The following is a 17,500-nucleotide window of genomic DNA, read 5'->3' as shown; positions in this document are numbered from 1 at the left end:
ATTAATGTTGCATTTTGTCATAAAAACAAATGCTATTTCTTCTTAAACACATTTAATAGCATATTAGCATTTAATATAAATATATAGAGCTTTTTTTTTTTAAGATTTCTCTGACACTGAATTTATTCATGCTGAATGTAAACTCTGTCCCATGTGCTCTAAATAAAGTAACAAAGAAATCATTATCTGTAGAAATCAAGTTTAAAGTCATTTTCAAACCAAAGTCAAGTTTATTTTCTGTTATGTCAAACACTTTGTTTTTATTCTCAGCAATCAGCATTTGATTTTTTTTTTATTTCACTCGGTAATATTTATTACTGAATTATTGATTATTAATTATTAATTTTGTCACTATTTTCCAGTGTAATAAAGTAAATCATGTATTTTAATCACTGCTCATTGAGTGTGTGTGTGTGTGTGTGTGTGTGTGTGTGTGTGTGTGTGTGTGTGTGTGTGTGTGTCAGGATGATGTCTTCTCTCCCATGATGTTTTTTTTTTAATTGTGTGTGAGAAACTGGAAAGTTTGATTCATTTTTTTTTCTGAGCTGAAATTTGTTGCTGACATTATGAGTAACATCCCTCATCCTGCTCTTCACTCATCCAGGGACGCCGTTCTGTTCTGTCCATCCCTTAGTGGTCATGCAGTGTGTGTGTGTGTGTGTGTGTGTGTGTGTGTGTGTGCGTGTGTGTGTTCTGTGTGTGGCCTGATTTTGTTCCTTTTTTCCAGGGAAAGTGCTGCAGCGTGTCACAGTCACTGAAACACAGTTTATTTCTGCTCGTCACCGCTAAACGTTTGTTTTGAAAGATGTTCGTGTGGAGACGCGTCATAAAATTATTACTCACGCTGTTTGATCTGGAAGCTTCAGGTGTCTTTTAACTTCTCCTCCATGGGATAATGGGTTGTGTCACGTGTTCACCTTTATTACCGTTACTGGTTTTTCACGACGTGTGTTTAGACTGGAGCTCAGCTGCATGGAGCGTTGAGGTTATGATGGACATTTCTGCTTTCTGGACACCACATAACCAAAGTCCAGGGTTCCCTCTCTCTCTCTCTCTGTGTGTGTGTGTGTGTGTGTGTGTGTGTGTGTGTGTGTGTGTGTGTGTGTGTGTGTGTGTGTAAAAAGAGAACATTTGGGTTTCTTCCTGCACTTAAAAACTGTTTCACTTCTTCGTACATACAAGTTTTTTCTTTCCTACATTTAAACCCCTGACAAATTCAACACATTTAATTTATGTTCCTCTTTTTAATAATATTTTTTATCATAACTAGAACTTTTACACATATATTCTCTGCTATATTTTACCTAAAAGGGCTCTTACTGTATTGTGGTTCATTAAACAGCCCAGTTAAACCGAATGTTATACCTAAAACGTTTTTTTTTAAATATTTTACATCAATTATCTGAAATTAAAAACACATTTAATCTTTCGACGTATTTCATAAAGATCCATTTGTTAGAAGAATTAATATGTAAGTAATGTGTAATAATCAAACACGGCAGGAAACCACTTTTCATTTAAAATATTTTTTTTCATTTAAAATGATGCACTTTACAGTCAAAGTTTTCACACAAATATCACACAGAGTACACGTCAAAAGTTTGTACACCCCTACTCTTCTCATTCATAGGTTTTTCTGTATTGTGACTATTTTCTACAACACTGAAGACATCAAAACTATGAAATAACATCTGGAACATATATGAAATTATGTGGTAAACAAAAAAAATGTTAAAAAACAAAATATAGTTTATATTTTAGATTCTTCAGCATATCCAACGTTTCCCTTGATGATGCTTTACACACTATTGGCGTTATCTTACCCAGCTTCATGAGGTCATCACCTGGAATGTGTTTCAATTAGCAGTTGTGCCTTGTTAAAAGTTGATTAGTGGATGAGTATCTTGCTGCCTTAATGTGTTTGAAATTATCAGACAGTAAATAGAGAATAATAAAAATGATAAATAAATAATCCGTACATATTATATCAAGAACTGTTTAATCAAATAAAGAGAAATGACATCCATCATTACTTTAAAACATGATGTGACTTTTAATTAATTAAAAATAAATGAATAAAAACATTGAATTAGAAGGGGTGTCCAAATTTATGACTGGTACTGTGTGTTGCAAATGGAGTTGAAATGTAATAAAAAATCAATCCTAATCAAAGAAAGAAAAAAACAGTGATGTCTCTTTGATCTTTATAAATAAACATTATTATTATTATTATTATTATTATTATTATTATTATTATTATAGTATTACCATATAATGTAAAATATAATTTTAGATAAAAGCACTAAGCATTTTCAAAATAAATGAATGAAATAAATGGAAAAATTTGTTTTACTTTTATTTATGATTTAAAAAAAACATTTATTCACACTGTGATATAAATTTATACCCAAGCATTATGCAAAAAAAATCACCAATTGAATATTTCTAATTTTGAATTATTATTATTATTATTATTATTATTATTATTATTATTATTATGTAAAATCTAATTTTGGATAAAATACTAAGCATTTTCAAAATAAATAAATGGAAAAAAGTTTTATTTTGTTTTATGATTTTTTTCTTAAAATAAAAAACATTTATTCACACTGTTATATAAATTTATACCCAAGCATTATGCAAAAAAAAATCACCTACTGAATATATCTAATTTTGAATTATTATTATTATTATTATTATTATTATTATTATTATTATTATTATTATATAATGTATAATCTGGGTCGGTACGGTGATGTAGTGGTTAGCACTGTCTCCTCACAGCAAGAAGGTTCTGGGTTCGAGCCCTGTGGCCGGCGAGGGCCTTTCTTTCTGTGCGGAGTTTGCATGTTGTCCGCGTGGGTTTCCTCCGGGTGCTCCGGTTTCCCCCACAGTCCAAAGACATGCAGGTTAGGTTAACTGGTGACTCTAAATTGAGCGTAGGTGTGAATGTGAGTGTGAATGGTTGTCTGTGTCTATGTGTCAGCCCTGTGATGACCTGGCGACTTGTCCAGGGTGAACCCCGCCTTTCGCCCGTAGTCAGCTGGGATAGGCTCCAGCTCGCCTGCGACCCTGTAGAACAGGATAAAGCGGCTAGAGATAATGGATGAATGGATGGAATGTATAATGCAAAATCTAATTTTGGATAAAATACTAAGCATTTTCAAAATAAATTAATTAATTTAATGAAATAAATGGAATAAATAATTGGACTTTTTTAAAAATAAAAACATTTATTTTCACTTTTATATAAACATAAGCATTATGCAAAAAAAATCACTGATCGAATATTTCTGATGTTGACTATTATTATTATTATTATTATTATTATTATTATTATGAAATAACTGTTAGATGTTATTATATGATTACATTCCTAACATTAATTAATATTTATTTATTATTCATAGATCACTTTACTTCTATCAATCACTTATTTCTTAAATATAATCTTTTTTTCATGATAATCACTCTGACATGGTTAATGGTGTGTGTGTGTGTGTGTGTGTGTGTGTGTGTGTGTGTGTGTGTGTGTGTGTGTGTGTGTAGTATATGTATCTCTGTATCTTGCCACATGTAAAAGTTTGTACAGAATTTCTCCATTCATTCACTTCTACACACTAAACACACACCCAGTAAAGAGTTATTTGTGTTTCTCCTCCACACAAAGAGCCAAGGCGTTTATTCACCTGCATCTGTTCACGAGCTGCTGTAATACACTGTGAAGGACACCCTCTGATGGTTGGTCCTGAGAACAGCGCTATCGCAGAGCCAAAGCTCGCTTTTGATGGAGAAACTTGATCCCAGCCGCAGGAACCAGGCACGATTAAAGTGATATTTCTGTACACAACATGTCAGAATGTGGCCGAGGAGAAAGCTCTTTCTTCAATCCGTTTTCCATGAGCTTCCAATCCTGACATTACTAAAGAGCTTTCTCCAACTGGGTTTACATGACAACATGACAGCTGCGTTGTTGTTTTTTTTCCATGTTAGTCAATTCATTACAGACATATCTGATCGCTAAATACCTACATCATGTATACGAAGGGTTCTGAACAATCAAACCATGTCCCGTTCAGTGATTTTTAGAAGAAAGAGAGATTTACATCATCATTATTTTATATCAAGATTTTATAGTAACTTCTTTTCTGCAATATATTTTCTCCTGAGAGTGAAATGTTATAATAAAGTTTCTCAGATCTGCTCAGAAACTGTTGATGATTAGTTTTCTATAACAGCAGCTCTGAGAGTTGTACATTACAACAACTGATATGATATTGTCTCCATGGCAATGGCTCATTCATAGGCACTTGTACAGCGAACGCTACACATAAATGATTGAAAACATTTTCTAAGGAGATAAAGAAGGTAAAGCTGTGCACGTTAAGTTTTCTGATGTCTTCCAGACACAGGAATGGACACTTTCCAGTTTCTGTAATATGACGAAGCCAAATTGTTTTGTCTTTTTGTCAGAAAACAGAGAGACTGGTGATGGAACGGCTGTTTATAGCTACTATAATGAAAGTAAGAACAGGAACTAACTGGTCTTGTTGACACTCCACAATATTAAATATGACTCTAAACGGATTAAAAACTATGATGTCATTTAAAAAAAAATAAATTTAAACAGTAAATCTGCTTCATGTTGGCCACCAACAATCATGATGGTGATTAATTTCCTATAACAGCATGACCCTGTTGAGTGATTTTACTTCCTCAAGGAAAAAAATAATAATTCACAAGACAACTTGACTGATTTATTTTTAATAAAAAACAATTTAACCGGGGCGGCACGGTGGTGTAGTGGTTAGCGCTGTCGCCTCACAGCAAGAAGGTCCTGGGTTCGAACCCCGGGTCCGGCGAGGGCCTTTCTGTGTGGAGTTTGCATGTTCTCCCCGTGTCCGCGTGGGTTTCCTCCGGGTGCTCCGGTTTCCCCCACAGTCCAAAGACATGCAGGTTAGGTTAACTGGTGACTCTAAATTGACCGTAGGTGTGAATGTGAGTGTGAATGGTTGTCTGTGTCTATGTGTCAGCCCTGTGATGACCTGGCGACTTGTCCAGGGTGTACCCCGCCTTTCGCCCGTAGTCAGCTGGGATAGGCTCCAGCTTGCCTGCGACCCTGTAGAACAGGATAAAGCGGCTACAGATAATGAGATGAGATGAACAAATTTAACCATTTGTGAATAAATTATTTAACATATCCAGATTCTGATTTGCATATTACATCATATCATATCATCTAAGCTTTATTAATCTTCATCAGGGAAAGTAAAGCATGTGTTTTAACACAGAAGCTCCAAGTCGAAGAAAAGTAAGAGAGTGATATATATTTTTAAAAAATGAACAATACAATATATATATATATATATATATATATATATATATATATATATATAGACACACTGTATACAAAATATATACACTCAAATATCACACAAGGACATTGTAAGGTTTCAGAAAAGGAAAGTTACAGCGTCTTATTGCACAGGGTGAAACAGGGTAAGATGAGTACGCTAAATAAATGACATGAATTTAGACTTTTTCTAGAGATTAAATATTAATTAGTCAACAGATTGATGGTGTGAAGAAATCACGAGTAAAAAAAAAAAAAATATATATATATATAAAAGCCCAGAAATTAGTGGGTTTGAAAACCCTTCAAATAATAAAATAAATAATATTTATTTATTTTTAATTATATATATATATATATATATATATATATATATATATATATATATATATATATATATATGTGTGTGTGTGTGTGTGTGTGTGTGTGTGTGTGTGTGTGTGTGTAAATAATTTTAAAAACATGTAACATTCAGGTCTAAAATATTTAATGAAATATTTAATCTTGGTGAATAAAATTATAGAAAATATAGAAATATTGTTCATGTTCAAGAAACCTACACAGTTTTGGATTGTTGCATCATGCAGCTGATTTTGAAGGTCCCTTCACTGGCTTCCAGTAAGCTACAGAATTGACTTTAAAGCACTGCTGCTGGTATACAAATCTCTAAATGGTACAGGGCCCAATTACCTCTCTGATATGTTGCAGCGGCCTAACCCAATCAGATCTACCAGATCGCAACAGAAAAATTTACTGGTAAAACCTGTTGTTAAAACAAAGTGTGGTGAAGCAGCTTTTAGCTACTATGCAGTACAGCTATGGAACCAACTGCCAGAGGACATCAAAAATGCTCCTGCTGTTGGCAACTTCAAATCTAGATTAAAGACCAAGCTGTTCTCAGATGCTTTCTGCTAACTGATAAATATCATCATCTTTACATGTTTTAAACTTTACTTAACTTTTATTCTATTTTATTCTGCTGTTTTTTACTGAACTTTTACTTCATTTTATTATTTTATTTCTACTATTGTTTAATTCTTATTATTTTTTCTCTCTTCTTCCCCCTTTATTTTATGTAATTTTATTTTCTATTGTTTACTGTTTTGCCTTTACCTCTGTAAAGCACATTGAACTGCCACTGTGTATGAAATGCGCTATATAAATAAACTTGCCTTGCCTTGCCTAAAGAACTATCAATCAATCAATCAATCAATCAATCAATCAATCAATCAATCAATCAAGTAATTACTTAATGTTTTTGTGGTGACGAATGAATGAACCTGCAACATTGAATGCCTTAGTTTTTAAAATGAGCCATTAATTAATTGATGACAAATTTTAAAAGCCAAGGCATTCATTGTTTTTTTAACTTGATGTCTTGTCCAGAAAGTTTGTGAAGACATACGTAAAGATATGGTGACATGAGAACTGCTAACGAGACTGTCAATGACGGCGTAGCTCACTCTGGCCCCGTCTAGTCCAGAAGGAACGATCTAAAGTGGGCCACCTTGCACAATAAATGTTGCAAGCTATATACACTATATACAAGCTATACAGTATATAGAAGCTATAAACACCCTAGGAATACCGACCTATTTACCAGAAAGAATCCAAAACAGCAAGGAATTGTCTGCAATTTTTGTTGAACTGCTCATTAAGGTTTAATTAGTCCACTATTAACTTCATTAATAATTGTAATTATGCAAATTTGGCTAGAAGTTATATACACCCTAGGTAGCCCTACCTTCATACCAGAAAGAATCAAAATCAGTGAAGAATTGAGGGAGAAGAAGCGATTTGTGTGGAAACTGCTCGTTAGGGATTGATTAATTACTCCATATGTTCATTATTAATTGCACTTATGCAAATTTGGGTAGACGCTATATGTATGCACCCCAGGCAGACCCACCTTCCTGCCAAAAAAGATAAAAATTGGTGAAGAATTCAGAGAAAAGAAGCGATTTTCGTGAAACATGGATGACGCCGGACAGACGACGGACAACACAAGCTATAATGGTGTAAACTCAGCACCTGTTGGCCGGATGAGCTCATAATCTACAGTGCAACAGAAACCAGAATAATGACTTCTGTTTAATTACCGTAATGGTCTCAAGTCATTTCAGAGGAATTTATGCCTTGTATTTAAATTGGTCTTCCATAACTATAACTATAACATTGTTATTTTTCAGCATTGAGTGCTGAAGTTTACTTACTAAAAGTGTCTTGCAAATTAGTTACAAATGTACATATTCATAATCATATATACATATTCAATTTTCAAACTCTTGTGAATGATAATAATGATAATTCTGAGTAATTATTGAATGGTGATGCTGCATTTTCAGAAAATAAAGAACATAATAATAATAATAATAATAATAATAATACATTTTATTTGGCAGCGCCTTTCACAGCACTCAAGGACACTTTACAGATAAACAGACAATAAAAAAGAAAACAATGAAATTACAGCAAATATGCAGATTTAAACAGATGAGTTTTGAGTCTTGATTTAAACTGGGTTAAAGAAACAGTGTTACGGCTGTCTGGTGGAAGAGAGTTCCAGAGTTGGGGAGCAGAGCTTTCAGCCGCTCTGCTCCCCAACTCACGGTGCTGAGGCGGGCGGATGGCTTAAACCTAGGTCACAACCGGACGTACGATTTTTTGGCCGTGCGATTTTTGGTGTTTCCCAAATTGCTGCGTTTTTTTTGTTCATGGAGAAAGATGCACGTTGGCCGTAAGTTTGTCTTGCAACCTGAAAAAAAGTAAGCGCCCGTAGAGTTTGTTTGACATGACAAAGAACCTCTGCGGCCGGTCTGCGGCCAGTCTACGGCTCGAAAATCAGCACGTCACACGCGTGCCCTCTGTGCGTTTCACGTGCGCCTTCCGTGCGTTTCTTGCATTTTTTGCACGTAGACTGGCCGTAGGAGCACGTACGGCCGGTTGTGACCAAGGCAATAGAGGGGTGAAGGGAGGAGGAAGACCGGAGGGAACGAGAGGGGGTGGTAATGCGAAGGAGATCAACAAGATAAGGGGGGATGAGGTTGTGGATAGCTTTGAATGTATAAAGAAGGATTTTGAACGTGATACGAAATTTGACTGGGAGCCAGTGGAGCTGCTGGAGGACGGGGGTGATGTGGTGAAAGTAGGGGGTTCAGGTGATGATACGGGCTGCAGAGTTTTGGACCAGTTGGAGCTTATGGAGGGATTTGTGGGGGACACCGAAAAGGAGTGAATTACAGTAATCAATACGCGAGGTGACAAGGGTGTGAACTAGAATGGCAGTGGTGTGAGGACTGAGAGAGGGGCGGAGACGATTAATGTTGCGTAGATGGAAATATGCAGCCCGAGTGATGTTATTGATGTGGGAGTGGAAAGAAAGTGAGCTATCGAGGATGACACCTAGACTCTTAACCTGTGGGGAGGGGGACACTGTGGAGCTGTCTATGGTGAGGGAAAAACTGTCAACTTTGGATAGGGAGGATTTGGTGCCGATAATAAGAAATTCAGTTTTATCACTGTTTAATTTGACAAAGTTTGTGGTGAACCAGGATTTGATTTCAGAAAGGCAGTGGCTAAGGGAAGAGGGAGGGAGAGTGGAGTTCGGTTTACTGGAAAGATAGAGCTGGGTGTCATCCATGAAGCAGTGAAAGCGGATACCATATTTACGTAAAGGGGGAGGAGGTATATGATGAAGAGGAGGGGCCCCAGGATAGAGCCCTGAGGCACACCTGAAGTAACGGGGGAGGACTGTGAAGTAAAGGACTTGAGCTGAATGAACTGAGTGCGGCCAGTGAGGTAAGAGTGGAACCAGAGAAGGGGAGTGTGAGTGATGCCAATGGAAGAAAGTCTACTGAGGAGGATGGGGTGAGAAACGGTGTTGAAGGCCGCACTCAGATCAAGGAGGATGAGGATGGAAATCAAACCAGAGTCAGATGCCATGAGAAGGTCATTTGTGATCTTTATCAAGGCTGTCTCTGTACTGTGGCGGGGATGGAAACCAGACTGGAATTGTTCCTATAGGCTGTTTTGGGTAAGATGGGTGTGGAGCTGAGAAGAAACAGTTTTCTCTAAAATTTTGGACATGAAAGGAAGGTGAGAAATGGGGCGAAGGTTATTAAAGTTGTATTTATTAATACAACTTTAATAAAGGTTATTATTGTACCTTGTATAATGGTATAACGAGTTAACACCGGGGCAGGACCATCTAAGGTACTTATTTGTACCCCTTGGGACCATCTTCTTGGCCCTAAAAAGGTACATTTTGTTACCTTGAGGTCCAATAATAAGCCCTAGGGGGTACATTACTGAAAATATATTATAAAAGAAATGGACTCCTCCTGTAGCCCTGTTTCTGACAGTGTGTGTTACTGCTGTACAGATGATTAAACACCATATTTACATTACAGTACATTACATTGCTGGGTTTCAGTCACGTGACTTTTCTTAGTGGTTTTACCGGAAGTGAAATAGCTGGTGGTCTAAATGCCTATCATAGTGCAAACAACTAGTGATAATTTATCAGAGTATGCTCGTAATCTAGAAGCCACTGGTGGCTTTAGATATATTCAGAAGATTGCTATGTGCAATGGAATCGACCCCGACAGTCTGGGAAAGAAGGATTTGTCATATGATCTCGAAAACTACCCTTCAGTCGAGTTCCCCGACATCTCGAACTATCTGGTGTTGCAGATGTCCTTCTACACCGCAAAACAGATGAAAGCGTGGAAGAGTATGGAGGCTTACAACTTTTTTATACGTGGCTGGGTAAAGGACCTCGCTATCAAGTCGCTGCCCAATGAATCCTGGATTGTTTTTGCCCGTGTAAGTATGTTTTTTTTTTAAAGCTTTTCATTCATGTCTTTACAACGAAGCGCTGCAAGTTGAAGTGTAAACAAACAACAGTTGGCTTGATTCTTACTTCTCTCCGGTAAATCATTCACAAAGATCATCAGAAACCCCTTTAAAGACCTGGATTTTAGTTAAACAAGACGGAGAAGAAGTGATCACGGCACATTGTAACTGTACGGCTGGGGAAGAATTTTGTCGCAACCTTCATGCATATGGACTTTGTGAGGAGTAAACAAAGGAACAGCTGGGGACTTTAGTGCTTCGTGACAAAAAAAGTACCGTAAAATAACGACATATAGCAAGAAAAGTACTTGGAAAACACTAAGGACAGAGCTGAGAGGGAAATACAAACCTTTCACCAAGTGAAACTTGAGCATGCTTCGACTCGGCTCCGTTTGATTTCAGTCAGAGGTTCAAAAGCCACCTTTCTCCACGGCTTTTTATGAAATCCTGTGCTCGTTCACCCTTTTTTATTAGTTCACGGGGAATCCTGAAGAAACTTTTATCAGTTTCACAGTTTGATCGATTCGATCAACCTAAAACAATGCAAGTGTACACTGTAAACCCGAATAAGTTGAGTTTACTTAAAAAAATTGAGGAAAGTGGTTGCCTTAAAAAAAATAAGTAATTATTAATGATTGAATTGAGTACCTTAAACTTACAATCTTCTGTAAGATCAACTGTTATATATAGTTATTGTATGTAAAATTTTAAGTTAAATGTACTAAATCCCAAGTTGATCAAACTAAAAATCTTCTGTAAGATCAACTGTTATATATAGTTATTACACATAAAATATTAAGTTACATTCACTAAATTCCAAGTTGACTGAACTCAAAACCACTTACAACATTACTGTCTTCCCTAGTCCTTTTAACACCTCATCTCTAGCCGCTTTATCCTTCTACAGGGTCGCAGGCAAGCTGGAGCCTATCCCAGCTGACTACGGGCGAAAGGCAGGGTACACCCTGGACAAGTCACCAGGTCATCACAGGGCTGACACATAGACACAGACAACCATTCACACTCACTTTAGAGTCACCAGTTAACCTAACCTGCATGTCTTTGGACTGTGGGGGAAACCCATGCGGACAACATGCAAACTGACACACAGAAAGGCCCTCGCCAGCCCCGGGGCTCGAACCCAGGACCTTCTTGCTGTGAGGCGACAGCGCTAACCACTACACCACCGTGCCGCAGAACACAAAACTATAGTTGGTAAATATTACCAAGAAAACTAGTTAGCAAAACTAGAGGGCAAATTTAGCTGGGGAAGTCATGGGATAAAGGTTAGAGATGGAGCCGTGGGCCCAAACGGTCGCTGGTTCAATTCCCTGGATCGGCAAGAAAAATCCATAGCTGAATGCCCTTGAGCAAGGCACCTAACCTTTTAACACCTTAAAAGGGAAAACCATTGTTGTTGTTCTAGTTATGTTATCTTTATGTTTAACTTCCATCTCTGTAACCGATTAGCTAGAAAAGTAGAAGAAAAACAACAGGAAATTAAAATATCAAAATTGCATTTTTATTTTACCATTTTGCACAAAACAAAAGGTCTAAAAACAACCTCTCTGCTGTTGTTGCCGCAACATTCTTTTTAGGACTCTGAGTGTCTGTTTGGGTTGAACTAAACTTGGAACATTTGGTTGAGGCAACACTTGTATCGAAGCAAAACACACCGTAAACCCGGAAGAAGAAGAATTACAAGAATTTCTGAAGCCTTATGCGCCTCGCCTCATATATACGCTCTTGCCAGTATCTGTTGGCGTTGTCAACAAGCCACAGAACCAAGACCAGCAACACTAACGACTCCATGTTTATTGTTTACTATTCGGGTTGTTTTTTTTTTTCTGGATAGGACAGTGTAGAGAGACAGGAAATGAGTGGGAGAGAAAGACGGGGAGGGATCGGGAAATGACCTTGGGTCGGAATCGAACCCGGGTCCCTGGATTTATGGTATGGTGCCTTAGCCATCTGAGCTACGAAATAAATATAGTGGAATATATTCTTAAATATATATATTCTTAAATATACTGGAGTGAAGTGAAATACACCTTAATGGTCATACTTAAGTGTGTGTGCGTGTGCCTGATATCTGAGAAAAGTAACGAGTAATGAGAGCCTTAACAGAAATGTAGTGAAGTGAAAAGTATGGTATTTGTCATTCAGATGTAGTGAAGTGAAAGTTAAAGTATTTTTTAAGAAATAAACTCAAGTAAAGTACAAATAGGCTACTCCAAAACTGTACTTAAGTACAGTATAGTAAATGTACTTCGTTACTGCCCACCTCTGGGTAGAGGCCAGTTGACGCAGTCTAAAGAAAAAGAGGTGTGGTCATAAACAAAACTTATGAATTTAATCCATTCAACTTAAATGTATTCATCTAAACGACTATTTCCACAAATAAGTTGACAATACTTAGTATTTCCCAGTAATGTCATCAAACTTATATTTTTAAGTGCATTTTAATTAATTTTTAAAAGTACATTTGATATCTGGGTTTACAGTGTAAGGTATTGTTCATGTGAGCAATGCACTTTTTCTGTACAAACGCTTTGTCAACTGAGCGTTGGTAGACCACCAGCTAAAGTTTTGAATAACTAATGAGGCGGATGTGAAGTCACGTGAAACCCAGGTATTAATGGCGTTTAGCAGACACTCTCATCCAGAGTGACACACACCAGCAGGCTGGGGAGCAGTTATAGGGGTTAGGTGCCTTGCTCAAAGGTACTTCAGCCATTCCTGCTGATGATTCCACGGAATTGAACCTGAGATGTTTTGGTCCCAAAGCTGCTTCTCTAATTTTTAGGTTCATCATAGCCATGGCTTCACTTACTGTAACCTTCTCAAACCTCATATTAAGATTTAACACTTGGAAAACATTCAGCTCAATGTTGTTGAAGCTATTCCTGTCAAGTTCTCAATTCGATCTCAGTCCTGCCCTCTGTGCCAATCCACACCAAGCTGCCAGTGCCACCCACGCTCATTAGCATGCTGCTGTTTGTTTGTCCCTGTAGTGGAGGAGTGAGTGAGAGGGGCAGTAACGGCCTGTTGATGAGTGCTGGCCATAAATCAGCTGCCCACTGGGGTTAAAGCAACACTCAGGATAGAGGACTAAGGTAGAGAGCCAGCGTAAACACAAATCTGTCTATTCCCTGGTGACAAATGACAAATCCGAGGGCTAAGGAGCACTGGCAGGAAAGAGAGTCTTTTTGTACAAGCACAAGAGAACATCAGTCTCGACGGTCACTGTCCGCACTGTGGCCTGCGGCAGCACTTGCACTGCCAGCACATTCTGCGTGCTGATGGATTATTTAACCTTCATCCTACCAAGTGGGGTCCATCTGGACCCCGCACCTATATGTCTGTTTGCCATTTTAAAAATATGTGACATACTGCCTCACCGTTTTATGAATTTGTCGGAATTTATGTCTTAATTAAAACACTAAAGCACCGGAAGATCAGCTTTTTGCATTGTGAAGGTATAATTAATTTGTTACTGGGGTCCAACTGGACCCCAGAGTAAAGGTTTTTTTTTTTTTTTAGATATTTTTTTGGGCTTTTTGCACCTTTATTGGATAGGACAGTGTAGAGACAGGAAATGAGCGGGAGAGAGAGACGGGAAGGGATCGGGAAATGACCTCGGGCCGGAATCGAACCCGGGTCGCCCGCATTCATGGTATGGCGCCTTAACCACCTGAGCCACGACGCCCCCGCCCAGAGTAAAGTTTATCTGTCTTTCATTTTATAATTGAATAGCACACTGAAAGTTAACTTCTTTTATTTCTTTTATGTTCCATAATCAAACTACCAAGGCATTCCTTCTTGGGGTCCGTGTGGACCCCACTGCTGCAATAAGCACAGGCTGCAAAACAAAAGCCCTAAATTATTTTACAATTACTTTTTTGTTTTAAATTCTGTAAGAAAAGACCTAAGTTGTAATCCAGAATGTTTTACAGCTGCATGAGCTGCAAAAATCATGTATATAATGCCAATTTTTTTTGTGGCGCTATAATTTGCTACATGTATGCTAGTTATTGCAATATTATTGCAATGTTATTGCATTTATAATACATCACTGATATTCAGCCATAGTGGATTTTGTTCTTCAATAAAGTTATGTCTGTTTGCTGCATTGAATTGGTTCTTACTGCATTGATTTCAAGGTATTCCCTCCTGGGGTCCATACGGACCCCGCCTGGTAGTTTGTGTATGTAAAATTGGCTGGTAGGATGAAGGTTAAGTGTGTTCTTTATGCCTTGGGCCCTTTAGTGTATTGCTGTTATTAATACAAGATGTTCTGAACAAAACTTATCTGGTGATTTTGTCTTTATAAGCTTTAATTTTAAAGAAAAGTATTGGGGTCCAAACGGACCCCACATGGTAAGATTAAGGTGTAAAATAGCATGGTAGGATGAGGGTTAAAAAAACTGGTTTTATTACGGAAATGCTGTGTGTATCACCACAGCCGAGTTAGCAGTGCATGCTAATTTCTTTACTCACTTCTGCTTTCTTGCTCTAAAGATAACAGGTCAGATTTTTTTGTGTTTGTCTAGTGTGATGTTTGTTTTTTGTTTTTCTTTTGTGTCTTTGTGTAGTTTGATGTTTTTCTTTTTTTTGTTTGTGTAGTTTGATGTTTGCTTTTTGTTTTTATTTTTTGTGTTTGTGTAATTTGATGTTTGTTTTTTGTTTTTCTGTTTTGTGCTTGTTTAGTTTGATGTTTGTTTTTCTTTTTTGTGTTTGTGTAGTTTGAGGTTTGCTTTTCGTTTTTATTTTTTGTGTTTGTCTAGTGTGATGTTTGTTTTTTTGTTTTTCCTTTTTGTCTTTGTGTAGGGTCCGTGTACTTTTTCATTCATTCGTTATTCTATTTTGGAAGTCACATGAGAAATGAAAAAGGACTCGTTTATGAATTTTTACACTTGTGTATGACTTGTGAAATGGAATCCAGAGCCATGTTTTGATGTATTTTTAGTTATTGAAAATGAGTCATTGAACAGCAGAAAAAGGGAAAAAGCAATTTTGAAAAATGCCGTTCTGAATTGCGTTTTAGTTTATTTAGAACTTAGGTTTTGGGTGACCTGGAAGCCTAAGCTTGTGGGCGGGTTGGGAGCATTATGGTTTGTTTATTCTCATCCGCATGACGTGGCGAAAAATAGTTGCAATTTTGTGTGTTGACATGTCTTCTTCACGTAGATTCACCATTTTAGGGCCTTTGAAGAGCATGTACTGCATAGCATCCATGATCCATGAACTCGCTGGAGGTCGATCTGTCGTTGTCGTCGTGTGTTGTAAGTGAGACATGAGTGAGCGTGAGCCAGGTGGTGTAATTTACTTCCGGGTGAAATATAGGATCAGTCAAATGAAATTCAATAAAGGAATAAATGAATATTACAAAATAAAAAAACGATCAGAAATGTTGTCCACTTTTCTAATACTACTATTTGATGATGGCAACACATTTCGAAAACACAATAGAGCCATTTCTGCTTGTATTGTTTTAAATAAAACACCAAGCTGCACCCTTTTTTAAATTTCATCTTTCATTCCAAAATAGAATAATGAATGAACGAAAAAGTCCACGGACTGTGTAGTTTGATGTTTTTCTTTTTTTGTTTGTGTAGTTTGATGTTTGCTTTTCTTTTTTGTGTTTGTCTAGTGTGATTTTGTTTTCTTGGTTTTCTTTTTTGTGTTTGTGTAGTTCGATGTTTGTTTTTTGTTTTTGTTTGAGTGTTATGGCATAGCTCCTGACCGAGTTTTGGGTGTCAGTTCCCTCCAGGTCTTGGTGTGCCGTGGATGATGCCTGTGCTCCTCGCTATAGATTGTTGCAGTGAGCTCATTGCTCTTTTAACATCGTGGTTATCCAGCGCTCTGTGTGGCAGAGCTTTTGTGCTTGGCGCGGTGCTCAGAGCAATGTTGCCCGGCGGTGTCGCGGCAGCTGTGCAGGTGGTTTGGGACTTACTTGCATGTGCCTTTTGGTGCTACACCATTGGAATGACATCCTGACCTTCTTTTGTTGGATTTTTTTCCCCATAATTATAAAGCAACCTTGGGTATAATAAAGTTGCTATATAAATTTAAAGTGCTGATGACACGAACATGACTGTATGCAATTTCTTAAATAAACTATACAACATGGCAAACATGTTAGATTTCTGTTATAATTACGTGAAAAGAAGCTGTTGTTACGCGAATATCCAACTTTTAATTGCACAGCGCAAGAAAACTGGGTCCGTGGATCGCGGCCATGCTGTGACGTCAGCGGAAGAACACGCTGCGGTTCACTGGCTGTTCTACTCAATGGAAATGGCGCATGAAAACGCCAGTGAACTCTCTAGTGCTAGCTCTTCAACAACCAAATACTGGTACTTTAAGCAGTGATCATGATGGCATGATTTTATCTTATTTTAAATAAATGAGATTGATAATAATGTGAATGTTCACAACTAGTACATACAAACTCTGCAGCTTCTGATTCAGCAGCTGCGTCATACTCCGCAAAAACATCAGCAAGAACCTACAGTATAAATGGAAATGCAATACACTAAGCTCAAATGACTTTTGGAAAGTATAATTTCTAAATTTTTTCTACATATTCTTGAAGTCGGTCATCGGGGTACTTGCTACCGTTCTCTAACAACGCATGGCAAAGGGTAAAGTGTAGTGTTGCTACGAGTACTTGCTAAAGCCTCCGGTGGAAGATCCTCGATGTGCTGATAAGACATACAGTTCTATAGAACACACAAGTGTCACGATAATCACAAAACAGATGCAAATTGTTAAAATACCTAATTTTTAAGCAATCATGTGTTGATCTCTTCCGAATAGAATCTATGATAGCCTACCCTCTTTACCCTTTGCCTCTCGTTGCTAGGCGGCAGTTACATGAAAGCCGCAAGCTTTCACAAGCAAATACATGACTGATATCACGCCGACTTTATGATTACATTTATGATTATCATGAATGTGTACTCTATGATGTGTACTCTATGAGCGCTCTGGAGCGAGTCACTTCCAAGATGGCCGCGCAGACCGCAGTGTTACTATTTTTAGCATCGTGTCGGAGCACTCTATAGCTCTACGTACCTTTTATCTTATGTCGTTTCACAACACATGTTCTGACAGGAGGACTGTCTTTGGAGGAGTCGCCTTGTCCCAGGCGACTGCTGGATCCGGCATAGCTACTAGTAGACCCCCTCCGGAATACTGTAGGCACTGCTGATGGTAGCAACACACATTTGTGCTGAACTGAACACCCAAGAGATTCTTTTAAGCTGGGAAGGGTGTCAAAACAATCCA

Source organism: Neoarius graeffei, chromosome 6 (genome assembly GCF_027579695.1).
Source record: "Neoarius graeffei isolate fNeoGra1 chromosome 6, fNeoGra1.pri, whole genome shotgun sequence".
NCBI lineage: Eukaryota > Metazoa > Chordata > Actinopteri > Siluriformes > Ariidae > Neoarius > Neoarius graeffei.
The sequence above is the reverse complement of the archived record's forward strand: the minus strand, read 5'-3'. Positions refer to the sequence as shown.